The following is a 7,933-nucleotide window of genomic DNA, read 5'->3' on the forward strand; positions in this document are numbered from 1 at the left end:
GGGGCTTGTGGGGGGGAGTGAGGGAGGAGGAGAAGTGGAGGTGGGACAGGACTGGTGCCCCTGAGGGGCGGCTGTGGGAAGGGAAGGGATCCCATGCACGAAGGGGAAAATTGGGGGACCATTGGGAGGGCAGAGGATCAAAAGGGAGCATGCCCAGGTTTTCCCTGCTCTCTTGGGCCCCTGGGAGCCTACTGAGATCCCAGGCCTGATCCTCTGCCCACCGAGGCCCCCTCCAGCCATGCGGGTCCTGAGGGAGTGGGAGGGAGGTAAGGGGGAGCAAAAGTAAAGGCTGACATACAGGACCGGCATCCCTGAGGGGTGGCTGGGGGATGGGAGGAGTTCCTACACCCAGTGGGACCAACCCACAGTTAGGGGGGACGGCAGTTGCGGGGACACCCTAGAGGGTGGCGCAGAGGAATGGAAGGGAACGTGGCCAGCGCTTTCCCTTTCCACTTAGGCACCAGGGAGCCTGTTGGGCTCCTAGGCCTAATCCCCTCTTACTTTGGAGCCTCCTTCCTGCCGTGCAGAGCCCAAGCCCAGCCCCTACACCCCACCAAGGGCTCTACCTCTACACTCGGAGACCCCCTCTGAGAGCCCCTACAGCCACACTGGGCCTAAACCCCACCCACACACCCTCACCCTTACCTCCAAACTCCAGAACTCCACACTCCAGAGGCCCCCCTTTGGATGTGCTGCCTCTCCCCTTCTGTGCAGACCCTAAGCAGAGCCCCTGCCCCACGTTTGAACGGAGCCTGCCTAGGCCCTGCCCCCAAGGCCTTTTCCAGCTGCATGGGTCCTGAGCCTAGGCCATGCCCCACTCCCAAAAGTCACCCATCTCTCGCCTAGGTTCCCCCACCCACGCTAAAGCCCACCACTGCCTAATTTCCACCCACACTGAAACTCTGTGCCCCATAGCCAAGGCTTTTTTCTTTTCTTTTCTCTTTTTCCTCTTTTAGATTGAGGTTCTGTTTCACCTTGATTCATTCTTGTTGATTCATGTATATTTTTATTTTTTCTAATCTTTTAGTTTAATTTTATTCTTTATAGTTTGTTATTGTTCTGCTCCTTTTGGCTTGTTCTCCCCCATTTTTTCCCTTTCTTTTTTCTGTTGTGGTTTTGTTTTATCTTGTTGCAGTTGTTTCAATTATATATTTTTTCCTAATATATTTTTTATCTTTCTAATTTTATTTTGTTTTTTATTCTTTGTTCTTGTACTGCTTTTTTTTTTTTTTTTTTTTTTTGCTGCGCCACGTGGCTTGCGGGATCTTGGTTCCCAGGCTGGAAGTCAGGCCTGACCTCCTGTGGTGGGAGTTCTGAGTCCAAACCACTGGACTAAGAGAGAACCTCAGACCCTAGAGAATATTAATTGGAGTGAGGCCTCCTGGAAGTCCTCATCTCGGCACCAAGACCCGGCTCTATCCACCTGCCTGCAAGCTCCAGTGCTGGATGCCTCAGGCCAAACAACCAGTAACACAGGAATACAGCCCTACCCATCAAATTAAAAAAAAAAAAATGACAAAAAAGTGTTACAGATGAAGGAGCAAGGTGAAAACTGACAAGACCAAATAAGTGATGAAATAGGCAACCTATCTGAAAAAGAATTCAGAGTAATGATAGTAAAGATGATCCAGAATCTCGGAAACAGAATGGAGAAAATACAAGAAACATTTAACAAGTATCTAGAAAAACTAAACAGCAAACAAACAGTGATGAACAACACAGTAACTGAAACTAAAAATCCTCTAGAAGGAATCAGTAGCTGAATAACTGAGGCAGAAGAACGGATAAGTGAGCTGGAAGATAAAATAGTGGAAATAACTGCCAGGGAGCAGAATACAGAAAAAAGAATGAAAAGAATTGAGGACAGTCTCAGAGACCTCTGGGACAGCATTAAACGCACCAACATTCAGATTATATTCAAACATTCAAATTATAGAAGAAGAGAAAAAGAAAGGGTCTGAGAAAATATTTGAAGAGATCATAGTCGAAAACGTCCTTAACATGGGAAAGGAAATAGTCAATCAAGTCCAGGAAGTGCAGAGAGTCCCATACAGGATAAACCCAAAGAGAAACATGCTGAAACACACATTAATCAAACTATCAAAAATTAAATAAAAATAAAAAATTTAAAAGCAGCAAGGGAAAAGCAACAAATAACATACAAGGGAATCCCCATAAGGTTAACAATTGATCTTTCAGCAGAAACTCTGCAAGCCACAGGGGAGTGGCAGGACACATTTAGAGTGATGAAAGGGGAACACCAACAACCAAGATTACCTGGAAAGGATCTCATTCAGATTTGACGGAGAAATCAAAAACTTTACAGACAAGCAAAAGCTAAGGGAATTCAGCACCACCAAACCAGCTTTACAACAAAATGCTAAAGGAACTTCTCTAAGCGGGAAACACTAGAGAAGAAAAAGACCCACAAAAACATATCCAAATCAATTAAGAGAATGGTAATAGGAACATCCATGTTGATAATAACCTTGAATGTAAATGGATTAAATGCTCCAACCAAAAGACACAGACTGGCTGAATGGATACAAAAACAAGACCCTTATATATGCTGTCTACAAGAAACCCACTTCAGACCTAGGGACACATAGAGTGCAAGTGAGGGGATGGAAGAAGATATTCCACACCAATGGAAATCACAAGAAAGCTGGATTAGCAATACTCATATCAGATGAAATAGTCCTTAAAATAAAGACTGTTACAAGAGATAAGAAAGGACACTACATAATGATCAAGGGATCAATCCAAGAAGAAAACGTAACAACTATAAATATTTATGCACCCAACATAGGAACACCTCAATACATAAGGCAAATGCTAACAGCCATAAAAGGAGAAATCAACAGTAACACAATGGTAGTGGGGGACTTTAACACCCCACTTACACCAATAGACAGATCATCCAGAGAGTAAATAAATAAGGAAACACAAGCTTTAAAAGACACAATAGACCAGATAGACCTAATTGATATTTAGGACATTCCACCTGAAAGTGGGAAAACACACTTTCTTCTGAAGTGCATATGGAACACTCTCCAGAATAGATCACATCCTGGGTCACAAATCAAGCCTTGGAAAATTTAAGAAAACTGAAATCGTATCAAGCATCTTTTCCAACCACAACACTATGAGATTAGAAATCAATTACAGGAAACAAAACAGTAAAAGACACAAACACATGGAGGCTAGACAGTGCACTGCTAAATAACCAAGAGATCACTGAAGAATTCAAAAAATACCTAGGAACAAATGACAACAAAAACACAATGATCCAAAACCTATGGGATGCAGCTAAAGCAGCTGTAAGAGGGAAGTTCATGGCAATTCAAGCTCACCTCAAGAAACAAGAAAAATCTCAAATAAACAATATAACCTTACACCTAAGGCAACTAGAAAAAGGACAAAGAAAGCCCAAAGGTAGTAGAAGGAAAGAAATCATAATCAGAGCAGAAATAAATGAAATAGAAACAAATGGCAAAGATCAATAAAACTAAAAGCTGGCTCCTTGAGAAGATAAACAGAATTGATAAACCTTTAGCCAGACTCACCAAGAAAAGAAGGAAGAGGACTCAAATCAATAAAATTAGAAATGAAAAGAAGAGATTACAAGTGACACTGCAGAAATTCAAAAGATTATAATAGACTACTACAAGCAACTCTATACCAATAAAATGGGCAACCTGGAAGAAATGGACAAATTCCTGGAAAAGTACAACTTTACAAGATTGAACCAGGAAGAATTAGGAAATATAAACAGACCAATCACAGGTAATGAAATTGAAACTGTAATTTAAAATCTTCCAACAAACAAAAGTCTAGGACCAGATGGCTTCACAGGCAAATTCTATCAAACATTTAGAGAAGAGTTAACACCTATCCTTCTCAAACTCTTCCAAAAAGTTGTGGAGGGAGGAACACTCCCAAACTTCTTCTACGAGGGCCACCATCACCCTGTTACCAAAACCAAACAAAGATATTACAAAAAAAGAAAACTATAGACCAGTATCACTGAAGAACATAGACACAAAAATCCTCAAGAAAATACTAGCAAACAGAATCCAACAACACACTAAAAGAATAATACACCATGATCAAGTGGGATTTATCCCAGGGATGCAAGGATTCTTCAATATACATAAAACAATCAATGTGATACACCATATTAACAAATTAAAGAATAAAAATTGTATGATCATCTCAATAGATGCAGAAAAAGCTTTTGGCAGAATTCAACACCCATTTATGTTAAAAATTACAGAAAGTGGGCATAGAGGGAACCTACCTCAACATAATAAAAGCCATATATGACAAACCCACTGCAAACATCATTCCCAATGGTGAAAAACTGAAAGCATTTCCTCTAAGATCAGGAACAAGAGAAGGCTGTCCACTCTTGCCACTATTAATCAACACAGTATTGGAAGTCTTAGGTGCAGCAATCAGAGAAGAAAAAGAAATAAAAGGGATACAAATTGGAAAAGACCTAAAACTGACTTTCCCAATGATATGGTACTATACATAGAAAATCCTAAAGATGCCACCAGAAAACCACCAGAACTAGTCAGTGAATTTGGTAAGGTTGCAGGATACAAAATTAATGCGCAGAAATCTCTTGCATTCCTATACAGTAACAACGAAAGACCAGAAAGAGAAATTAAGGAAACAATCCCATTCACCATCACAACAATAACAATAAAAAATACCTGGGAGTAAACCTACCTAAAGAGGCAAAAGACCTGTACTCAGAAAACTATAAAACACTGATGAAAGAAATCAAAGATAACATAAACAGTTGGGCAGGTATACCTTGGTCCTGGATTGGAAGAATCAATACTGTGAAAAAGACTATATTACCCAAAGCAATCTACAGATTCAATGCAATCCCTATCAAATTACCAGTGGCATTTTTCACAGAACTAAAACAAGAAATCTTACAATTTGTATGGAAACACAAAAGACCCCAAATAGCCAAAGCAATCTTGAGAATGAAAAATGGTGCTGGAGGAATCAGTTTCCCTGACTGCAGACTATACTCCAAGGCTACAGTAATCAAGACAGTATGATACTGGCACAAAAACAGAAATATAGATCAATGGAACAGGATAGAAAGCCCAGAGATAAACCCATGCACATAGGGTCACCTTATCTTTGACAAAGGAGGCAAGAAGATACAGTGGAGAAAAGACAGCCTCTTCAATAAGTGATGCTGGGAAAACCGGACAGCTACATGTGAAAGAATGAAATTAGAACACACACTAACTACAGACACAAAAATAACCTCAATGGATTAAAGACCTAAATGTAAGCCCAGACACTACACTATAAAACTCTTAGAGGAAAACATAAGCAGAACACTCTATGACATAAATCACAGCAAGATCCTTTTTGACCCACCTCCTGGAATAAGGGAATTAAAAACTAATAAACAACTGAGACGTAATGAAATGTAAAAGCTTTTGCACAGCGAAGGAAACCATAAACAAGACGAAAAGACAACCCTCAGAATGGGAGAAAATATTTGCAAACAACAACTGACAAAGGATTAATCTCCAAAATATACAATCAGCTTATGCAGCTCAGTAACACAAGAACAAACAACCCAATCCCAAAATGGGGAGAAGACCTAAATATTTCTCCAAAGAAGACATACAGATGGCCAAGAGGCACATGAAGAGATGCTCAACATCACTAATTATTAGAGACATGCAAATCAAAACTACAATGAGGTATTACCTCACACCTATTAGAATGGGCATCATCAGAAAATCTACAAACAATAAATGCTGGAGAGAGTGTGGAGAAAAGGGAACCCTCTTGCACTGTGGGTGGGAATGTGAATTGGTACAGCCACTATGGAGAACAGTATGGAGGTTCCTTAAAAAACTTAAAATAGAACTACCATATGACCCAGCAATCCCACTACTGGGCATATACCCAGAGAAAACCATAATTCAAAAAGAGTCATGTACCACAATGTTCATTGCAGCTCTATTTACAATAGCCGGGACACGGAAGCAACCTAAGTGTCCATCGACAGATGAATGGATAAAGATGTGGCACATATATACAATGGAATATTACTCAGCCATAACAAGGAACGAAATTGAGTTATTTGTGCTGAGGTGCATGGACCTAGAATCTGTCATACAGCGTGAAGTAAGTTAGAAAGAGAAAAACAAATACCATATGCTAACGCATATATATGGGATTTAAAGAAGCAGTACTGATGAACCTAGTGGCAGAGCAGGAATAAAGATGCAGACATAGAGAACTGACTTGAGGACAGAGTGGGGAAGGGGAAGCTGGGATGAAGTGAGAGAGTAGCATTGATGTATATACACTACCAAATGTAAAATGGATGGCTAGTGGGAAGCTGCTGCATAGCATAGGGAGGTCAGCTCAGAGCTTTGTGATGACCTAGAGGGATGGGATAGGGAGGGTGGGAGGGAGGCTCAAGAGGGAGGGGATATGGGGATATATGTATACATATAGCTGACTCACTTTGTTGTACAGGAGAAATGAACACAATATTGTAAAGCCTTTATACTCCAATAAAGATGTAAAAAAAAGAAAAGAAAGCACCTACCACATTTCAGGAACTCTGCTAAGGACAAAACAAAGATGACTAACAGAGTACCTGAGCTCACAGTCCAGGAATGACTGAAAGGAAAAAGTGATGGGTCATAAGAGTAAGGGAGGTAAGTCAGTACAAATGAAAAGGTGGGATTTCACTATAGGGAAAAGAGGAAAAAGGATTAATGCTTTGGAAAGAGAAATAAAAGTAGCTTTCTGGGCGATGTGAAGCTGAGAGTTGTTCAATCTTGTCAGGTTCTGAAAGCACCTCCAGATCCAGCTTTCAGAGAAGACAGTGACAATGGAACAGCTAAAAATAGGTCATAATTATAGCAAAGAAAGCCACAGCCAGCATAAACCTGGCCACTGTTATTGTTGAAGTTGTGGAATTGTTGCTTTCAATTACTCTTGTCATTAGCGGCTTCCTGATACGATCTTCTGTGGTGAGGATAGCTTTTCGAGCTCCATCCCACTTTCCAGGGCCCTGTAGCCGATACTGGATTGGAGTACAGGGTCCCCAAAATAACTGTAATACCAATTTGGGGTCAGTGAAGGCCAGGGACAGCAGATTGGGCCTGACACCCACCAGATCAGCAAGCTCATCCATGGTATCTATATAGTCTCCCTGAATGGTATGGCGTTGGCTGTCCACATACCTGAAGCAGAGAAGACAAAAGCCATGCCTATTAACAATTCAGTCACTCCATCAATTAATCAATGCTTTCTATCTGCTCTTGGCTCAATATTGAGCTAGGAGCTGTAGAAACTAGAGAAGAAAGAAAAGACATGTCTGTATTCTTAAGGGCCTTATAATCTACTGAACTAGATAAGATAGATACACATGAAACAGAGAAGAATGTAAGACTTCACATGAAACAGACAAGAATATAAGACTTCTGGTAAATCATGTGGTTTTAGACTGCTAAATAGAAATGTAGAAGAGGGTAGTTAAAATCGAGCTATGATAAGTCGTTGAAGGATTGGAAGAAATAGATAAGCTGAGAACAAAGAGGGAAGTTTTACAAGTTAATATATATAATGTAGAATATATATTGTAGAAGTTTGGCAGTGAAAGGAAGGAGGAAGATAGGAGAGCACCTAGAAAGGGCATCAGGGTTAAGTAAAAACTGTCTTTCTCCTTGCAGAAGGGAGAGTTATGCTGGTATAATCAGTTGAAGAAAACCACATCTTTGGGCATGGAATGATTGTGCCTCTGACTTCTCCACAAAAATCTAGGAGCTTTATTAACATCAACTTTGTTCAAATAAAAATCAGCAGTGAATAAGCTCAAGTTCTGAAATTCAGACTGCTAAATGTGTCCACCCAAGCACTAAAATACGGG

The sequence above is a fragment of the Neophocaena asiaeorientalis genome, unplaced genomic scaffold (genome assembly GCF_003031525.2).
Source record: "Neophocaena asiaeorientalis asiaeorientalis breed wild unplaced genomic scaffold, Neophocaena_asiaeorientalis_V1.1 scaffold62, whole genome shotgun sequence".
NCBI lineage: Eukaryota > Metazoa > Chordata > Mammalia > Artiodactyla > Phocoenidae > Neophocaena > Neophocaena asiaeorientalis.